The sequence below is a fragment of the Ovis aries genome, chromosome 3, assembly GCF_016772045.2.
Source record: "Ovis aries strain OAR_USU_Benz2616 breed Rambouillet chromosome 3, ARS-UI_Ramb_v3.0, whole genome shotgun sequence".
Lineage (NCBI taxonomy): Eukaryota > Metazoa > Chordata > Mammalia > Artiodactyla > Bovidae > Ovis > Ovis aries.
The window spans coordinates 135,780,672-135,802,742 of NC_056056.1; the positions used below are offsets into that span (position 1 = coordinate 135,780,672).

At 39.5% G+C, this 22,071-nt stretch overlaps 1 protein-coding gene and 1 pseudogene across 5 annotated transcripts in view; both read right to left on the reverse strand.

The window, feature by feature from the left end:
- DIP2B (disco interacting protein 2 homolog B) overlaps positions 1–22,071 on the reverse strand; it is a 230,844-nt gene that overhangs the window by 182,591 nt on the left and 26,182 nt on the right. The window lies entirely within an intron of this gene.
- LOC132659434 (small ribosomal subunit protein uS5-like) overlaps positions 1–22,071 on the reverse strand; it is a 72,290-nt pseudogene that overhangs the window by 24,037 nt on the left and 26,182 nt on the right.

Sequence of the window (22,071 nt, forward strand, 5' to 3'; positions counted from 1 at the left end):
AATCCTTTCACAACATACATGCTTTCAAATTACTACAATGTATATTTTAAATATCCTACAATTTTTTATGTCAGTTATAAAGCTAAAATTTTTAAAATATTTACAAATCATAGATCTAATAAGGAGTTAATATTCAGACTATATAAAGAACTCCCACAACTCAACAATTAAAAAATCAAATAACCTGATCAAAAAAATGGGCAAAGGACTTGATTAGACATTTCCCTAAAGATAATACGGCCAACAAGGGGCCTTCCCTGGTGGCCCAGAGATTAAGAGTCCACCTTGCAATGCACGGGACACTGGTTCAATCCCTGGTCCGGGAAGACCCCACATGCCACAGGGCAACTAAGCCTGAGCACCACAACTACTGAGCCTGCGCTCTAGAGCTGGTGAGCTGTAACTACTCAGCCCACACGCTACAACTACCGAAGCGCAATGCCCTAGAGCCTGTGCTCCCCAACAAGAAGAACCACCACAACAAGAAGCCTGCCCACCACAACTAGAGAAAGCCCACACAGAGCAACCAGACCCAGCAAAGCCAAAATAAAAATAAATATTTTCTGAAATAATAAATGGCCAACAGGATATGAAAACAGGCTCAACATCACTAATGATCAGGGAAATGCAAACCAAAAACACAGTGACTTCAAATACAAACCACTATATATAAAATAAAGAAAACGGAAAATAAGTGCTGGCAAGGATGCAGAGAAATTGGAACACCTGTACACGATTCGTGGAAGTCGTAAAATGATACAAGTGCTATGGGAAACAGTATGGTGACTACTCAAAGAACTAAATGTGCAGCTACTATATAATACAGTAATCCCACTTCTGAGTACACAGCGAAAAGAACTGAAAGCAAGGTCCCAAAGAGGAGACCTTGCACATCCATGTTCACTGCAGCATCATTCACAACAGCCTAGATGCAGAAGCAACCTAAACGTCCACTGATGAATCAATACCGGAGATGCAACATACATGAATAAAATGAAATATTACTTAGACTTAAAAAGGGAGGAAACTGTGGCACATGCTACAACATGGATGAACCCTGAGGGCATTATACTAAGGTGAAAGAAACCTGTCACAAAAAGACAAATATTGCGTGATTTTACTCACATAACGGCTCCTGTGTCCATGGGATTCTCCAGGCAAGAACACTGCAGTGGGTAGCCATTCCCTTCTCCAGGGGATCTTCCCGACCCAGGGATCAAAGCCAGGTCTCCCACTTCGCAGGCAGATTCTTTACCATCTGAGCCACCAGGGAAGTCCCCTACATAAGGTACCTAAAGTAGTCAAACCCATAGAAATAGAAAGTAGAATGGAGGTTACCAGTGACTGGTAACCAGGAGGAAAGAAAAGAGGGAGTTGTTTGATGGGAAGAGAATTTCAGATTTGCAGGATGAAAAAGTTCTAGTGATTTCTTTCACAACAATACAATGTACTTACACAATAGAAATGTACGCTTAAAAATGGTTAGGGTGGTAAATTTTATGACATGTGTTATTAGCACACACAAAAAAAGCTTAGGTGGGAAACAAGCAAATAAGTGGTTAAGAAAAGATGCATGGAGGAAAGGCCTAATGAATAACACAGGCCCTCTGGGGCATATGATCAATTCACTGCAAACAAACCTTCCTGGCTGCTTACAAGGCACTGCCCAGGTTCTCTGGGGGTGACAAAGATGAATGAGACTGCACTCCTGCCCCAGAACTGACAAGTTCGGGGGAAAACTTACTGGGCTCTCAACCGTAAGACCAAGCAGTACGTGGTAAGCTCTAGACTTATAGGTGTAAGTGCTGTACTAGAATAGAGAAGGTAGAATTTGATTCCTAAAATGAAGACAGAAAAAAACACCTGTATAAAAACATGAATAGACATAGCAGGAGAGAGAAGATGCCAACACTGCCCACAGTGAGCTCATAGTCCAGAGTTCACAGTCTAATGAAAGAGGCAGACAAGCAAAGCAGAGAATAGCACTACAGGAGGGCTGAGAAAAGGAGCGGAGAGGTGGCATAGGAAAGACACCTGAGCCCAGCCCCAGGAGGGAGCTAATACAGGAAGGAGTCACCCAAATCGGACAGAAAAGCTAAGAATGGCAAGAGAAGTGAACTGTGCCAAAGAACAGAGATGTAAAGATACACAACTTGTTCCAGGACCCACAGAGGACCAGAGAAGCAGGCAGGCAGGGCACGGGAACTGATGCTAAAAGCTCAAAAACCGAAATAGCCCAAGTGTCCAAGAATGGGGGACGGGTTAAGTATGTTATAAGCATACTACGGAATAGCATGCAATTATTGAAAATGATTCTGAAAAACAGATTATTAAGTGTCCTTTCAATAGAACTTACCACTCTGCCCCATACCCACCTCCAGTGTTTTATCTATTAGTAGATTTATTTCCGCATCCCTGATTGCCTATACAAGTATCTGCTAAGCAGATTACAAAAGAGTATGATTCCATTTGGCAAAAAGATAAAAAGGAAGAAAAAGACATAGATATAAAACTGTATTAAGTCCTTACATACACGGATATATCCCTGTGCACGTGTGGCTGTGTGCACGTGTCTGACTTTAGCGATAAAATAGTAACAACAGTTTGCTCTGTGGTATGTCCATGGGTAGTTTTTCATCTTGTTTTTGCACAGCCGTGATTTTTCACTTTTCCAATGAGTATGCATTGCTCAGTATCGGGAAACATTTAACCAAATTCAAATCTAAAGTAAGTGAACTGATCTCACACAGAAGTAGCAGAAAAGCAAAACAATCAGAAGTCATTCAGTACAGAGATGAACTAACTTTCACACGTCCAATGCCCAAGGACAGCACTGTAATATACAGTACAGGGCAAGAGACATTCAAAATAACGAACCCCAGGTTATTAATAAAAGGTTAAACTATGCTATGTTTAAGAAATTAGAGATATATGTCATGCAATTTAGGTTGATTGCCATCATCCGTGACTCAAATTTAAATAGATTCTGCTCTTAAAATGTGTTTATGGTTAAGTATCAGTCATCTGGGAAATCTATTAATACACATTCAAAATACCACATTACTCAATAATAATAAAAGGATTATTATCACATTTTTATTGCTTTATTCTTTTGAATCAACTCCCTGTCTGATGTAATATTTGATACCTTAAAAAGAAAAGGTGGCTGGTGGCTCAATGGTCAAGAATTCGCCTGCCAATGCGGAAGATGCAGGTTCAATCTCTGATCCGGGAAGATCCCACATGCGGCAGAGGAAGGAGCAACAAAGCCCACGTGCCCCAACTGCTGAAGCCTAAGCGCCCTAGAGCCTGTGCTCCCCCAGAGGAGAAGCCACTGCGACAGGAAGCCTGTGGACCACACAGCAGCGAAGACCCAGCACAGCCGAAAACTAATACATATTTCGGAAAAAAAAAGCATAAGTGAGAGAAGTCACAAAAGGCCACATACTACTATTTCATTTATATGAAAACTCCACAATAAGCAAATCCATAAAGACAAACATTTGGTGACTGTCCAGAGCAAGGCAAGAGGGAAACGGGAAATGATTTGTAATGGTTTGGCGTTTCTTTATGGAATGCTGAAACGACCTTAAAATTAGACAATGTTGAAGACTGCACAACTTTGTAAAAACAGTTAACAGCATTAAATTAACTGTATAATTACTTTAAAAGTGTGAATTTTGGGGGCACGTAAATTACATCTCCATGTAAGGTACATCTCCAGGGCCTCCCTGGCGGCTCAGTGGTAAAGAAATTGTCTGCCAGTGGCCGGAGATGCAGAAGATATGAGTTCAACCCCTGGGTCAAGAAGATCCCCTGCAGAAGGAAAATGGCAACCCACTCCAGTATTCTTGTCTGGGAAATCCCATGGACAGAGGAACCTGGTAGGCTACAGTCAATGGGGTTGCAAAGAGCTAGACATGACTTAGTGACTAAACAAGAACAAAACTATATCTCAATAACACTGGGAGCTTCCCTTATAGCTCAGTTGGTAAAGAATCTGCCTGCACTGCATAAGACCTGGGTTCGATTCCTGGGTTGGGAGGATCCCCTGGAGAAGGAAATGGCAACCCACTCCAGTACTTTTGCCTAGAGAATCCCATAGACAGAATCCCTGGCAGGCTACTGTCCATGGGGTCACAAGAGCAGGACACAACTTAGCAACTAAACCACCACCACCACCATTGTAATTAAGAGAGAGAGAGAGAAAGAATACAAAAGTTGACCAAAAGGAAGCCTGACGAAAGGCCCAAGTGTTTAATTCTCATGTGTAAATGAAAATAACAATACATATCTCGCAAGGTTTTCACAGAAATAATATAAATAGAGCACTTAGCACAGTGTCTGGCACAAAGCAGGTAGGTATTTGATAAACAGAATTGATTGTTAATATATACATTATGTAAGCTGCTTTGACTACAGACTTCAAAACAAAGATATGACAGCATCTAGTCCTCAATATACTGTGTTTTGAAAACACTACTGATAAACCTTAAATTGGTAGCTAAATGGAATCCCTAGGAAAACAGCAATTTGTCACTTGCTTTGAGATGTGTGTAGGCAGCACCTGTCGCCGGCCTACGCAGCGTTTACCAACTGCACAAACTTGGCCAATGTGTTGCCTATAGATTAACAGTCACAATAAGCACTGACTGACTAATCCCTCCTTTCCCACAGAAGCAGCACGGCTTAGAACCTGGTTCGGGGATTCCCTGGTAGTTCAGTGGTGGAGAATCTCCCAGCTGATGTGGGAGACACAGGTTCAATCCCTGATGAGGAAAGATCTCACATGCTGTACAGCAACTTAAGCCCATGCGCCACAACTACTGAGTCTGTGCTCTAGAGCCTGGGAGCCAGGCACTCCTGAAGCCCACACACCCTAGAGCTCACGCTCAGCGCAAGAGAAGCCACCACAATGAGAAGCCCGTTGCACCACAACCAGAGTGGCCCCTACTCGTAGTAACTGAAGAAAGCCCACACAGCAGCAAAGAACCAGCACAGCCAAAAGCAAATCTGGCAGAACCAGATTCTATTCACTCCCTTATGTTTAAGGCAATTTTTCACTAAGATAAAATGAATCATGAGAGATGGAGAAACCGGTTAGGTTATCCAGACCACTCCCCTCAGAAATCCTAGGATATGGTACACGTTTTTAGACCTAGTAATATAGTAATGATTATAAAGAATATTTTAGAGGTTACTTGTTCTTTCTGAGTAGATTTCTCTCATGAAATAGTCATACTTAGATTCTGAGTAGTTCAATTTCTTGATTCACTTGTGAATGTCACAGTCTCATGAAAAAGATGAATGGAGGAAAAAAAAAAAATCAGTGAAGAAACTGGCCAAATCTGCAAGAAACTTCAAGTCTCAAAAAGCAAGCTGGAAGAAGCTGAGCTCGGTGCTCTGTGATGACCTAGAGGGGTGGAATGGGAGGATGGGAGGGAGGCTCAAATGAGAGGGGATGTATGTATACACATGGCTGATTCAGAATGTTGTACAACAGAAACTAACACACTGTAAAATAATTATATTCCAATTAAAAAAAAATTTGGTCCTACAAGTACACCACTATTAATACCAAATTTAAAACCCAGGAGATATCATCAAAAATTTAAAAACTTAATGTCATCCATTACACACAAAACTAGCCAGGCCTAACAAACAAAATTCACAGTTTCTAGGCATCTCCTTTGCCTTCACTAAGCAAAGAACTAGCACAGTTTACGGCTGCTATTCAGAGGGCTGACAGGGGACTGAAGGAGGAAAACAGAAGCCTTGATACCTGCAAACTGAAGAGTCTCTATAAAATCTAAAATTGCCAGTGACACTTAAGGGAAGGGAAGGAAATCCCCAAATCTGGGATATAACTAGGTATTTTGATTATTATCTCTGGAACAGGACTTTTCCTGTTACATGCAGATCTTAAATTTCCATATTAAAAAAGAAACAGGTCAGAAGATTCAATTCTTTAAAAATTATTCAGAAGGAAACAAAATTAAGAGCACAGGGACATAAGCTAAAAATTTCTACATATAAAGATAATTATGAAATAAATTTAAACCGGAAATCATAAACAACCAACCATACAGCTTCTTTAACAGCCCCCACTCTCATCCCTGATTCGCTCAGTGGAAGAGAATTCCAATTTACAGCCCAAACTGGAGTGGTTGCACTGAGAGTTTCGTTGCTCTGGAGTACTTTCTTTGCTCTGTTTCAAAGGTCATCATGCAGTTGGTTAATTACCATAAAATTTAAACTTTAACTAAGAGATGTGAACAAGCTGTAACTTGCATTGAGGAAACCTGAACATATATTACTGCCACACTAGAAAATTACACATTTCCAGAACAAATCCAGCCACTTCTTAAAGAACTGAAGAACTGTTCCTGTACACTGCGATGTTTGAAAAACACTTCTTTGTGTCTTCCACTTCAAAATGCAAGTAGTACAATGCATCTTGTAGCTTAACTGAATGTCCAACTGTATTAACGCTGTTTGCATAAATTTATGTACATATATACAGGAGTATGTATATAAATACACAGAATTTTAAGGGGCATCTTTTTTATGAGTAGCTAGTTGCATCTGTGCCCCTCCCTTACTGTTCTCCATTAATTTTCTTTTTTCTTAAGGTTGCTTTATTTGAAAATCACTGGAAAGGACACATAAAAAATGCAAAAGTCACCCATAATTATCCACCACAGTAAGAAGAGCAAGTTCCTTACTCTGTCTCTCTAAGCCCAGTTCCAAAGGAAATCACCATTAAGATTAAAGTGCTTTTTCTATGCTTATACAAACATTTAATATGTACACTCTCTTTTTAAACAACAATGAAATTCTGTTATACATACATGTCACAGCCTGATTATTTTCACTTATCAGACATTTCTTAGCTCAGTACATGTATAACTCATTTCTTTTAAAGAATGAATAGTAAAGATGAGCCACAATTTCACTATTTTTCTATTTGTTTCCCACTTTGCTCTCAAAGTAATATTAATACTTAGATTAATATTTTACAAGATATATTTTTACTGTCCTCGTTGCTACGTTTGTGCAAGAGACTGCTAGGCATGCAACAGCTAGATCCCAAGTCACAGGATATTAACCCTGCTCTGAGCTACTGCCAAATCACCTTCTAAAAGAGGTGGTACCAATTAACATTCCCATTAAGCGTTAAGTGATTCTTGTCTAGTGTTGTACAGTCATCACTAAATTGCACTGGGAAATTATTACTTCCTAGATATCTTTCAACCTTTTGAGCCAAACTTTAATTTTAACTACCAAACAAATTAATAATCAATGGTTAAACATAGAAGTTTGTCGTTTCTATAAAAAGGACACTCCCCTCCTCCCCCAAAAGGGAGTGAAATTGTTTAGAAAGTGGTGTTTTCACTACAGCCAAGAAATGAAAGGGCTTCAACTAAGTTTGTGGTTAACAGTGCCATGAACCTCAATGGGGGAGGAGAGTAAAAAACGGCAAGGTAAACTGTTAACCTTTGAATAAGCAGCTTCAGTAAAGTGGGGAATAAAGACAAATAGGAAGTGGCATCTTTTTTGTTTTGTAAATAATGCATTTCTAAATTATTTATACATAAAATCAGTTGTAAGGTCGAAAGCAACATCTCACTTAAAGATTCTTTCTCCACTGCCTGCTACATTAGCCCCTGAAAACCGACACACAGGGCCAAGATGGGATCATTCTTGGTTCTCAAGTATCCCTATTTGACAGCCGACACTTGTTAGGCACCTAATATCTGCAAAACACTGGCAGGGATGCTTTGCATGCATTACCGTATTTAATCCTAACAAGTATGTGAAGAAGGTATTACTGAACTCATTTTCCAAATAAGAAAACTGAGACTCCTGAAGAACAAAATACGGTGAAGGTGAAGTCGCTCAGTCGTGTCCGACTCTTTGCGACCCCGTGGACTGTAACCTACTAGGCTTCTCTGTCCATGGGACTCTCCAGGCAAGAATACTGGAGTGGATTGCCATTTCCTTCTCCAGGGGATCTTCCCAACCCAAGGATTGAACCCGTGTCTCCCGCATTGGAGGCAGACGCTTTAACCTCTGACCCACAAATAACTTGCCTAAAAATAAGGGCTGGAGATACCTGAAGGTGAAAGGTAAACGTGTGACATACGTGTCCTCTTCCTGCAACAAAAGCAGACGTATCTATTCAGTGATCCTAGGCATGATCTCAGAATTCTCCATGACACGCACCTCCAATTGACAGGAAGGAGTAAGTATCTAAACTATATGTCATCCCTGCAGTAAACCATGCTGCCTCTCATTTAATACTAGTTCGTGGTATTTCCTGAAGGGCAGGACTAACTTTTGCTATATCTGTGCCTATTTGCACAAGTGTGCACACACAATGAACTGTTTTCATCTTGTTTGAGACAGGAAGCACATCTGGCTGGCCTAGGACGGGGTAAGATGATGGAATCAGTACAGAGTGGAAACAAAGCTGACAGACGCACGGCAGCCCACTATGTCCCACTGTACTCAGATCTTTTCCATAGAAGGAACTGCCAAATCACGAGGGGGGATCCTGCTTTTTTTCTCGGTCAATTCCTCAATAAATCCTCTTTATCTGTACTCTGATTTTTCTCTCTATTAAAAAGGTGTTCCATAAGTATATTCTATCAGTCTTTTCTTTAAAGCGTAGAGAAATTCTGAAATTTACATAATTCATACTTGTATACAAAATGTTTAACTAGATAAAGCAAAAAAGCCAAGATATTATAAAAGTAAATTATAACTTTAAAATAACTTTGTGTGACACTATTTGTCCACCCAAAATTGTTCACTGAACCCCTAAACCATATACCAAGTATTCTCCTAGACCATACATGAAGTCACTCAGTCGTATTCGACTCTTTGCAACCCCACGGACTATACAGTTCATGGAGTTCTCTAAGCCAGAATACTGGAGCGGGTAGCCTTTCCCATCCTCAGGGGAATCTTCCCAACCCAAGGATCGAACTCAGGTGTCCCACATTGCAAGCGGATTCTTCACCAGCTGAGTCACAAGGGAAGCCCAATAATACTGGAATGGGTAGCCTATCCCTTCTCCAGAGGATCTGTCTGACCCAGGGATAGAACTGGGGTCTCCTGCATTGCAGGTGGATTCCATATACCAAGTATTTTCCTAGACCACAGGAACAGAAAAATAAACAAGATTCAGTCCTTGTCCTTAAGAAGCTTATTAAAGACATGCAAAGTAGTACATATATCTTGCATGATAGATACAGAGGTTAGCAAACTTTTTCTTAAAGGGTCAGAAAGGAATTATTTTAGGCTTTACTGACCAAAGGCAAAATCAAGACTACTATGTAGGTACTCATGTGTTTAGTCGCTAAGTCATGTCCGACTCTTTTGCGACCCCATGAATGGTAGCCTGTCAGGTTCCTCGATCTATGGGATTTTTTTTAAGCTGAGGAACAAAAAAGAAAAAAAAGAAAGAAAGGGATGGAGGAAAGGAGGGAGGGAAGGACAAAGAAGAAACATTTTGGCAGGATTGAAGAACTAAAAATAGACCACTAGTAGCTCTCCCCTAGACCACTATAAGCAGTCTTGGAGCTAAAAGGAGCTTCAGTTCAGTTCTGTCCCTCAGTCCTGTCCCACTCTTTGCAACCCCATGGACTGCAGCACGCCAGGCCTCCCTCTCCATCAGCAACTCCCAGAGTTTACTCAAACTCAAGTCCATACCCAAAATCTATCTTTTAAATAACACGGGCTACCCTTCCAACCTAGAAATTTCAACAAATCGCTCCTTTGCTTGAAATTCCTCAAGGGCTCTCACCTACTGCAAAATGAAACACAGACTCATTAAAATGACACACACAGCTCTTACCGATTCTTCAGGCTCACCAAAGGCCACTCCCCTTTACCTAGCCGATGCTGACTCAAACCTCAGACCTGGAGCGCCACGAATGGCCAATGTCTCCTCCATCCCCATGCCTCCCTCTGCCTGCCTTCATCTTGTCCACCTGGCTAACTCCCATTATCTTCAAGTCTCAGGTTGAGCCTCCTTTTCTCCAAAAGGTAAAACTTGGTTCCAGGGACAGAGCCTGTTAGCTATTCTGCACAGTTCACCCTCCTCATCTAAGTTAGGGAACTCTCATTTTTAACCAAGCACATGGGTAGGAGCCCTGTTTTTAGCTAACAGGGGTTACATAATGAAGCTCTCACCGATGTAATGTAAGCCCAAGTGTCCATGGACCTCCTTCATGAGACAGCTCTATGCCTCCTCTTCATTCCTCTCCCCATCCCACTGCCTGAAAGAAGAGGCTCCATCTCAGACCATGAAGCTGGGCACAGCCATGGTGGAACACTAACACAGATACTCTAACACCAAGAAACACCACACAAGCCCCAGGCCACCTAGCAAACTTCTATCTCACATTAAGTCACTGTTAATTTGGGCTTCCTGTCTATCGCAGCTGAACCTAACTCTAATAACAGAACTTCCCTGGTATTTCTCACAACAGCACCATTTGTGAGGGTTGTCATTTGATAGGGGTTGTCAACCGCTGTGTGTGTCTTCTAGTTGAGACTGGGGGTTCCCAAAGAGGGAGCTAATCTAATGTACCCCTAGCCTTGCACAGGATCTGGCGCACTGTCCTGGCACACTGTGTGCGTGCTAAGTCACTTCAGTCGTGTCTGACTCTTTGCGACCCTATGGACTGTAGCCCTCCAGGCTCCTCTGTCCTTAGGACTGTCCAGGCAAGAGTACTGGTTGCCATGCCCTCATCCAGGGAATCTCCCTGATCCAGGGACCGAACCCACGGTTCTTACGTCTCCTGCACTGGCAAGCAGGTTCTTTACCACTCGCACAACATGGGAAGCCCATCTTGGCACATTAATAAGGATTTATTGAATTTAATTATATTGACAACCAAGTACCACGCCATTAACTTCATTAACTTTATCTCGCCCCTTCTTTCTTTTTAGTCCCAAATTTATGAGAGGACTTCCCTTCCCTTTCTCAGTATTTCTCCTAATCTTCTGCCCCAAATCTCAAACTGAGCTATTTTTTCCTCTTTTGAACATTGCCGATTGAACAAAAAATGTATTTTTACAAAATGACAGTGGTCTCAGTATCTCTTCCATGTCAGGAACTCTAAAAGATCAGAAATAAATTCATCACTGATTCAAAGGCCTGTATTAAGTACATGTCAGGCACCATAAAATCAGCTTAGAATATTAATTAGGCTTCCCTGGTTCCTGGCTCCCAGGCTTTGTTCAGGTTGGTGTTTCTAAGAGGACCCACCCCTAGCCCAACAAGAACTGTGCTTTAAGGGGACTTGCACTAAAGGAACTCCACGTTTGTGAGATCTGACTCGAACCAGACAGTGATGTGCCTGTACCTTCTCCGTGCTCTATCTGTGCCCCTCCAGCCTATTTACTCCAGCCCTTCCAGCCTATAGCAGCTTTTCCTGCCCTGACTCTCCCAATTTATTTCCTGGTCTATATCCTATCTCCCTAGTCCCTTCATGGAAACTTTGTACACAGCCTTCTTGATAACTGACCTCTGACTTGGTCCTGCCTACTCTTTTTGAATACTATTTCAGGAGGCAAAGGCAGTATCCTAAGTTTCGTATCAGTCTCTCCCCAACACAGACACATCAACCCTTTTAGGGGATGTGATGTAATGGAAAAAGCACTGGCTTAAAAGCCTGAGGCATGGACACGTACAGCCTTCAGAAAACAAATAAACCTCCTGAGCTTCAGTTTCCTCAAATACAAAATGGGGATTCTCTCCATCCATTAGTTACTATAAGGATTAGAGAAAACTCATGTACAAGGCCAAGGGCAATGGCCAACATAGAAGATTTTCAGTCATCATGACTTATTTTAATACAAAGAGGTAAATATTATAATAGATCTGAAATCTTATAATAAATTGTAACAATTAATATTCATAAAGGAAACCTAGTTATAATTCCACAAAATTTACTAAGCACTAACTCTAAGCTGTGCTAGGTACTGGAATTGTTAACTGTAAACAAGGAAGTACCTGCCCTCAAGGGGTTTACATTCAGATATGCTTGAAGAAAAGCAAGTAGAAAGTTAATTATGATACAATAAGGCAAGGACCCAAATACAGGTAAGGATAAAGTTGAAAACAGGAGAGCATAAAATACTTTAGATTTAGATTGAACACATCCAGGGAAGGAGGGAGGCAGAAGAGACTCCTTTGTGAAACAGAAGGAAGAAGTCCACTGTCTATTGGCCAGTTTGCCCTGATTACTGTCCTCGTGTTCAAATAATCAGAACCAAGACCAGTCTACTAACTCATATGTTGGTGTTAAGACTCTTATACTCGCACTTGTCCCCCACCTCCAAATCCTAGTGTTATAAAACACCCACACCTGAAATACAATGTCCAAACACAGCACACTGAGAACATGAACAAGGCCCCACAGCGGAAAAGCACTGATCTACCCAATCCGAACAGTTTAAGACAAAGAAAAATCAGTGGGCCAATTGGGGAAATTCTGAACACATATCTGAATACTTGGGGAAACTAAGATTATTTTTTTAGGTGATCATGGTATAATGGGTTTGTTTTTCTTTTTGTTGGTTTTGTTAAGAGTCTTTTTATTTTTCTGTTTAAGGTTGTTTTTTTTCCTAGAGATATGTACTAAAATATTTATGAACAAAATGAACAAATATTTATGAACAAAATATTATGAATAAAATATTTATGAACAAAAACAGCTAGGATTTAAAATAGTATGGGGAGGGGGAAGATAAGAGGATTATAAATGAAACAGACTGATCATAAACTGATCATTGTTGAACTGGGTGATGGGTACATAGGGATTTGTTACAATAGTCTCTCTACTGTTGTAAATGAAACATTCCATAATAAAAAAAATTTTTATGAAGCACTAATCTGGACAGTCCATAACAACAGAGAATAATATTCATGAAGTTTCTTCTTTCCTGTTGTTCATTCAGAAATTCACAGCAGAAAAAAATATTTTAAAATTTACCTAGTCTCCAGTTATCTCATTTTTATACGATATTATAGATATACCTTGTTTTCTTTTTGGAATCTCCAATCACAGAAAGGACAGAATGAATTCTTAACTAGGAGACAATGAATATGTCTTTTTTTTTTTTTTTTCTTAAGGTTGTTGTGTTGGGTTTTTTTAAGTCTTTTATTGAATTTGTCACAATGTTGCTTGTTTTATGCTTTTGGTTTTTTAGCCACTGGCAATCCACTCCAGTCTTCTTGCCTTGAGAATTCCATGGGCAGAGGAGCCTGGCAGGCTATATAGTCCATGGGGTCACAAAGAGCTGGACATCACTAGGCAACTGACACTTTCACTATGTGGGATCTAAGCTTCCTGACCAGGGATCAAACCTGCACCCGCTGCATTGGAAGGCAACCACTGGACCAACAGGGGAGTTCCCACCTACATCTTAAAGAAAATTATGGCTGTATTTTCAGAGGGAAATTAATTTTTTAGCAAAAAAAAAAAAAAAAAAAACTTTTTAAAAAACAATGCAAGTATTAAGTGGTTTTTAAAAATTGATTTTTTTAAAGTGAAGTGGTTAATAAGCTATATAAACTGAACTTCTGGTGTCTACAGCCAAATGCTATTTAGAAGAGTTACCTGCAGAGGACAAAAGCTTAAACAGGAGAGGCAGTTTCAAATTCAGATATGACTCTAAACCCAAAAGTAGAAAACTGGAATAAAACAATTTTTGAATATGTGAATTTATAAAACTTTAGGATTACTTGTATCTTTTTTTATTCTAGCTCTCTTAAAAATTCTGGTTTGCCAAAAGCATCTGTAAACTCAGTTTGTCCTTACAAATAAACAGATGTTTTTAACCTTATTACTTCCTAATAATAGTAAATAAACATTTACTGAGCTTGCACTATAAAACACAAGACATCTGCCATTAATTATATCATTTAATTTTCACAAAAACCTTATCAGGTGGATTCACTATTACCTGCATTTTAAATATGAGGAAACTAAAGTTGAAGGACACTAAATAACATGCCAAAACTAGTTAACAGAAGAGCTAGAATTCCAACCTGAGTTCCTAACCAAATAAATAATACTTCCTGTCTTTCTGTCCTCGTACCTGTGTTTTTAACTTTTGGTTTGCAGCTCTTATTTTCTTCTAACTCTGGAGAAAAGTAAAATCAACTTTTACTCTTTTATGCAAACCCTACCTTTTAAACAGATAGATTAAAACATGTCAAGATCTTACGCCACTGTGTGCAATTTAAGCATTAACTTGTATGTACAATACTTAGTACAAATACATGATTCTACTAAGCTAATATCACCAGGGACTGAGCTTTTAGTGGTCTCCCAGGGTTAAAGAGAAATTTCACTGATCCATTCACAGGCTCAGCTGGTTCCCTCCTGCAATGAAGGGCCCATATTTATCTGTAAGAGAGCTGGCATTGCTCGAAAGGCAAACCATGGCCCTTATGCTGGACAAAGCTAACAATAACAGAACTTCTAAGTCTATTTTCTGTTTCTGCACTGTCTGCCAAGTAAGTGACCTATGGCAAGATACCATGTGTCTACATTTTTACCAAAATAACACTGTCAATTTTTAAAAGTTTACTGTGTAATCGAGAGACCATTAAAAGAGTAAAACATCAAGGCACAGACAGAAGACACTTGCAGTGTGTGCAACAAGGAACTCATCCTCAGCATATACAAGGAACGCCTACAAACTGGAAGCAGAAGGTAAACCCAATTTTGAAACTTCCAAAACATATGAACAAGTACTTCACAGAAGAGCATATTCAAAAGGCCTTTTAGGAAAGGTGCTCACTATCATTAGACCTCAAGGAAATGTAAATGAAAACCACTAGGGAATACTACTACTATGTATCTAATAAAATGATTAAAAAATAAGAAAACTAACAATACCAAGCACTGATACGTATAGGAGCAAATGGAAGTCTCATACGTTGCTGATGGGAATTTGGTATAATCACTTTGGGAAACCATCGGATAATATCTATGAAAACTGAACATGTGAACTCTATGACCAAGCATTTCCACTATCGGGTATATATTTAATATATGGCAGCAAAAGACATATAGATGAACATCTATAAGAGCCAAAAGTGGAAACAAACCAAATGTCCACAAACAGCAGAATTCACCTGCCAATGCAGCAGACACGGATTCAATCCCTGGTCCAAGAAGACCCCACGTGCCCTGGAGCAACGAAGCCTATGCGCCACAACTACTGAGCGTGTGCTCTCGGGCCCACAAGCCACAACTACTGAAGCCTGCACACCCTCCAGCCCGTGCTCTGTAAGAGAAGCCCGCACGCAGCAAGCAACTAGACAGGAGCCCCCACTCACCACAAGGAGAGAAGAGCCCACACAGCAATGAAGACCCAGTACAACCAAAAAGAAAGAAAGAAAGAATTTTTTTAAAAAAATCAGCTATTGCTATATCAGTAACAACATGGATGAAATGGACAGACACAATGCTGTGCAACAGAAGCCAGACACTGAGGAGGACACACATATGACTCCGTTTGTAAAATTCATAACAGGCAAAACCAATCACTGATAACAAGTAGTGGTTAACTCTGGAGAAGGCAATGGCACCCCACTCCAGTACTCGTGCCTGGAAAATCCCACGGACGGACAGAGGAGCCTGGTGGGCTGCAGTCCATGGGGTCGCTAAGAGTCGGACACGACTGAGCAACTTCACTTTCACTTTTCGCTCTCATGCTTTGGAGAAGGAAATGGCAACCCACTGCAGTGTTCTTGCCTGGAGAATCCCAGGGACAGAGGAGCTTGGTGGGCTGCCGTCTCTGGGGTCACACAGAGTCGGACACAACTGAAGTGACTTAGCAGCAGCAGCAGCAGTGGTTAACTCTGGGGAGGTAATAATTGGGAAGGGGCACAACTTCTGGATGCTCGTAACTAATGTTTGCTACAAATTCTCTAAGCTGTATGTTTATTCTGTGCTCTCTCTGGGCTCAGCTGTGTCCAACTCTTTGTGACCGCATGGACTGTAGCCCGCCAGACTCCTCTATCCATGAGATTTCCCAGGCAAGAATACTGGAGCTGGTTGCCATTTCCTACTCCAGGTGAATCTTCTCAAGCCAGGAATAAAACCTCTGTCTCCTGCATTGGTAGGCAGATTCTTTACCACTGATCCACTGGGGAAGCCCCACATGCTTATTATTTGGACTCTTTTTTTGTATTTGTTATAATAATTTTTTTTTTTTTAATCTTTGAGCCACACTGTGCTATGGGATCTTGGTTCTGGCATGAGATTCAGAACTAAGATCAAGGGGCGCTATGGCATATGGGATCTTAGTTCTCTGACTAGAGATCGAACCCGTGCCCCCTGCATTGGAAGCACAGAGTCTTTTATTTTTCCTAATAGTCCTTTATTATCTCAAATAATGCATTATCATTTATTATGAAAGCCTGGAGTCTTAACCACTGGACCACCAAGGAAGTTCTTCTTATAATTCAATTTTAAAGTTTACTTTAAAAGCATTTACTGTAGAAAAATTGAAACTTACCTATAATTCTAACAGCAGGTGAATATTCAAATATTATGGTAATATCCAAACCCATGGACTATTACTCAGTCATGTCTTTAAAGGATGATGAAATAGGAAATGTTCAAAATAGTTTTTTGTTAAGTAAAATTGAATTTACTGTGTTACCTCAACTTTTTTTGTTGTTGTTTTATGTTACCTCAATTTTTTAAAAAGATACCTAAATAGAAAAGTGACAGGAAGAAAATTAACTTAAATAGTATTAGTGTTTATATTCAGATGTTATGTCTAAGAAAACATTCATTTTCTTCTTTAGTTTCCTTTTTTTAAATTAGCATGTATTATTTATATAATGAGGGAAAAGTTTTTTAAAAAACATTAGCAGCTTGCCACAGACACTGAAATTATGTTAACCTTAATGAATTTACCCATGAGAAACTCTCTTGGTGTAGGATCTGTAGCACTGAAACCACTGAACTAGAACCAACAATACCAGAAACAACCAGAAATGTATCTTGGTTATGGCTTTCGTTTTCTTTGTATGGCCAAAGTGAGAAACCGGGTAATCAGGAGTCTGATTAAAGCCTTGCAATTGTTCTAGCATCATTCAACTTTGCTGATGAACAACACACATGTGACATACTAAAATCCGGACAGGATTTAACAAGTAAGGAATATCAAACGCAGGCCCTGTTATTTGTCAGGGTTTCTAGGTGTGGCTGTAGCTGAAGTATAATAAGATCATTTACATCTCTCTGAGTCAGGCACCACTGTGCTGTCTGTCTCTCTCCCTTCACATCAGACGTGGGCAGGAACATAGCAGTCCATACACAGCACAGGTCAGAGCAGATCAGTAGATTTTAGGTGAGTGGTAACTCAGGAATATCAAACCTTTTTCTTTTATGAAGGAAAATGAAGAGATGAAAACCTTTACTGAAATACACATCTACAAAGATGAAAAAATGAACTTCTTAAACACATTTATGAATCCCAAAACAACTGTAGCTGTTACCATTTTATTTATGATATTTTCTAGCTTGTCCTAATTGTGTGTGTGTGTTACCGTCCCACTCTATATATTATAGACAGTACAAAGAATTCCAGAAAGTTCAAAATCTAAAAAGGTCACAGAACTGGCAATCAGGCAGACTACTCAAGTTCACAGAATTCCGGTAGAAGTCTAGCCCAAAAGTTAAGGGAATAGGAAATGCTACAGTAAGCTACAATACAGGATCAAACATTTTCTATTTGTATTTCTCTTAGTCTGCCTTTCTCTGTTCTCCAAACAGAAGCTATCTGTGACCAGGGATTAAAAAAAAAATTCCCCACCAACTCTAAGTACATCAGTTCAGCTTTTATACTGCAATGATGCAAATTTCAAACCAGAATTACAACTATTTTTAACACCCTAAGCACTTTTAGGGATTTTGATTCTCATGTAAACCAACTACATGTGGATCCCTTTCACTTACTAACTTATCCTAAAAATAACAAAAATATTGAATACTAATATTTGGGTCATTTTCTCCCCACCTTTTCCTCCAGACTCTCTAAATCTTATTAAGATGGGACTAATCAATAAATAAGAGAATAACATTCTGTATGGGGGAAACTAACACTGCTCTATAAACACTTGCGCTCTGCCATTCAATCACGTCTGACTCTTTGTGACTCCATGGACTGTATCGCCTGCCAGGCTCGTCTGTCCACAGGATTTTCCCAGCAAGAATACACTCACCAAGACCAAAATAAAATCTCTAAAAGGCTTTGCCATGGGAGAGCACAGAGAGATCATGAGTATTCTGTTTGGTGAAATATGGAAAGGAGATGATGTAAGCAATAAAGCGCTCACATTTTAGAAGTTAACATGGACTTTAAGTGGGTTGCTGCACAACCCCAATTTTAACTTTCTCATCTCCTGAACCATACCTAAGTCTGAACTATTATCAAGAAACTTTCTTCATCCACCTCAACTCTGAAGCTTGGCCTTCCTGAAATAAAACTAGCATTATAGCCAATTTTTCTCAAGTTTATACAATACATGTTGCTGCAAAGAGGTGGTACAAGTGATGTCTGGGATTCCTCCAAAAGTGAGGTTTAGGTTCTTTCATAAATCAACTGTAGAAAACTGCTTACATCAACCAAATTCCATTATCCAAATTTAATACCACAGTGATCATCAGAAATTTTCAACCAACTCCCATAATAAATGGATGTATTACCATGTTTTGAACTTTAGGAAATACTCAAAGAACGACAGTTGCCTTAGACAAACTCCAGGGGCCTGTGAGTGACATTTGTCAGAGAGGGATACATCATTAAATGAAAGTCAAACGAAACTGTTCCACGAGGTTCAGAGGTGTCTGAAATGGGTTTCTCCTTGAAGGATGAATACTGCACGATGTTACTTGTATGTGGAATCTAAAATGTGGCATAAATGAACCTATCTACAAAACAGGAAAAGAACAGACTTGTAGCTGCCAAGCGGGAGTGAGGGAGGGACAAGGATGGGCTGGGAGTTTGGTAGGTGCAAACTATTACATTTAGAATGGACAGACCACAAAGCCCTAATGTATGGCACAGGGAGCCATACTCAATATCCTGTGATAAATCGTAGTGGAAAAGAATATTAAAAAAGAATGTATGTATGGATATAACTGAGCCACTTTGCTGTACAGCAGAAATTGGCACAACATTGTAAATCAACTATACTTCAACCACATTAATTAATTAAAATGGATTTCTCATTATGTCTGAGGCCAAGTTTATCAGTTCTATTGCCAGTCAATGATAATTGAATACAAGTTTCCCAAGCTCTGTGGTCAGCTGTCTTGAATGCCTCAATTTGCTCTGAGTCAGTGATGCCATATAGGAAAACTGTTATCCTAAGTAAGTCTCCGTAATTTAGTCAGAGTCCAAAATCATTATCAAAGCCTGGCATGTCTTAATCTGAGAAACCTTAGCACTAAAACCAAAACAACCCCCCCCCCCAATTCACAATGCAAAAATTCAATTAATCTATAATAAATCTCTTAAATTATTTCAATGCTTTAAAAGTATTCTTTGTTCTTAGACAGTAAAAGTTTCTGGTGGGTCTCCTTTATCCTGCTGTGCTGCTGCTGCTAAGTCACTTCAGTCATGTCCGACTCTGTGCAAACCCACAGACGGCAGCCCATCAGGCTCCCCTGTCCCTGGGACTCTCCAGGCAAGAATACTGGAGTGGGTTGCCATTTCCTTCTCCAATGTATGAAAGTGAAAAGTGAAAGGGAAGTCGCTCAGTCGTGTCCAACTCTTAGTGACCCCATGGACTGCAACCTACCAGGCTCCTCCATCCATGGGATTTTCCAGGCAAGAGTACTGGAGTGGGGTGCCATTGCCTTCTCCACCTTTACCCTACATGATGCTAACAAAGGAAACATGAGTTACTGATGGTATATAAAAAGGAAAATAACAGAAAAGAAGTTTAAAAGATACAAACTTGACAGAAAAACTATAATTCAAGCCTAGAAGTACTTACAAATAGACTTACTTGAATCACTTGTTAATGATTCTAGTCACTAAGCTTGCCAAAAAATCATAGTTAACACATCAAAGTTGCACTGATTCTTTCCACATTTATTAATGCAAATTTGTCTTATTAGTTCTTACTCTTTTCTGCATTTTTCAAAGAAAAATAGCCATGTATATCAAATTGCTTTTTTTTTTTAAATTCCAGAACATAAAATTAAGGCCATTTAAGGAACTATGGAAAATACCAAGTTTATAAAAGTTTTTAATCACTGAGTTTCCTATCAAGAGATTTTGTTCTGTTTCATTCTAGACTTTTATATATTATCTGAAAATCCATGACTAAAGGTTTAAAATAGATATATATGTATATTTAAATGTAGAAGACATATGGAGGAATGTTCGTAACAATGACATGTGCAATAGAAAAAACTAGAAACAACTAAGATACATGCCAGCTGGTGAATTAACTAATAAATTAAGATGAATTCATGCAAAGGAATGCTAGAGCATCAGGAAACAAAAGGAGAACTACAATGACCTGCATCAGCAAGAATAACCTCGTGAACAATGCTAAGTAGAAAAAGAAAACAAGCAAGTTGAAAAAGAATATATATAGGATGATTCCACTACTAAAATTCAAAAACATAAAAAACTAAATACTATTTTGTTTGGGCTATATACAAACAATAAGGCAAAATAGGGAATGTGTAAGGAAATTCAGGATGATAGTTACATGGAAGGGTGACATGAAAGTAACAGGACAGGCCCACCAGGCCTTCAGGGATATTTTAAGGTTTTAGTTCTTAAACCAGATCACAGACAATTTACTATTCTTCCTTAAACTTTGTACACACATAATACATGCTCTTTTTTATGGATATTCCATAATAAAAATGTAAACACCTAGTAAGACCTATTCAACTCCAGAAGAAAACTATACCAACTGCCTAGTCTAGATGACCTAAGTCACTCACCTAGTTACTAGTTACCTAGTAACCTAGTAACTATCCACACCTAACCTAGTCACTCACGTTAGCTGTGAACAACCACAAATGACATCTGAGGAAACCCAACGAAACAAAAAAAAGCAGGGCAAGATAGACTTCTGGTAAAACATGACCCAAAGGAAATGGGTGCTATTTCAGGAATTTGATGAGAACTTTTAAAAAATTCTAACTAGCATGCTCAGAGATTCAAGAGGATATCATGTCTATAAAAATTAAGAATAAACAGCTCTTTTAAAAAAGGGCAAATAAAAGAGAGAGCACAAACACAAAGTAGATTTAAAAGCACAGCTCATGAAAGGGAAGAAAGAATAAAACAAAACTGTCCCTGAGCTCCAGGAGAAGGACAGCCAATACACACAGATTTAAAGAGTCTACTAACTGCCAAACAGGATGACGGAGACGACGAGCACCTAGACACCCCCTGGTGAAAACGACAGAGCTCCAAAGACAAAAAGCAAACCCTCAAAGTGTCCAGAGTATCAAAATAAGCTACACTCCAAGAAATGACAATCAAATGGGAGATAAAGACATTTCTGAAAGGCAAGGACTTGAGGTTTAACTCTTATGCACCTCATCTTAAAAAACAACTACTCTAAATTTTAAAAAGAATACAAGAAAAATGAGAACTTACAATATGAGAAACAACAGCAACTAAGTAAGACTGAAAAGGAACACAGAAGGCATAGAAGAAATTAAAGAGGATCCGGTCAGTCCCGTTATTTGCACCATTCTCTTCGAGGCAGCAAAACCTTGTATTTCCTTCTCCAATAGCACGTCTGGGTTCTGAAGTGATATTAAAAGTGGTTACACCTTGCAAAGTGGGACTGGGTTGGGGTTGGGGAAGAAGAGGCTATTTTTCCATTTCATGGAGTTTTTCAACAATGTTTTCCCATGCCATTTTTTCTTAATTAGTATTCTTACAAGTATTCTCATACTTCATTTCCACCTCAATAACCCTTAAATAAGACCATCTTTTTTCCTCTTTCCTAAACACACATATGAAGGGACTCAGGAATGCTGCCAG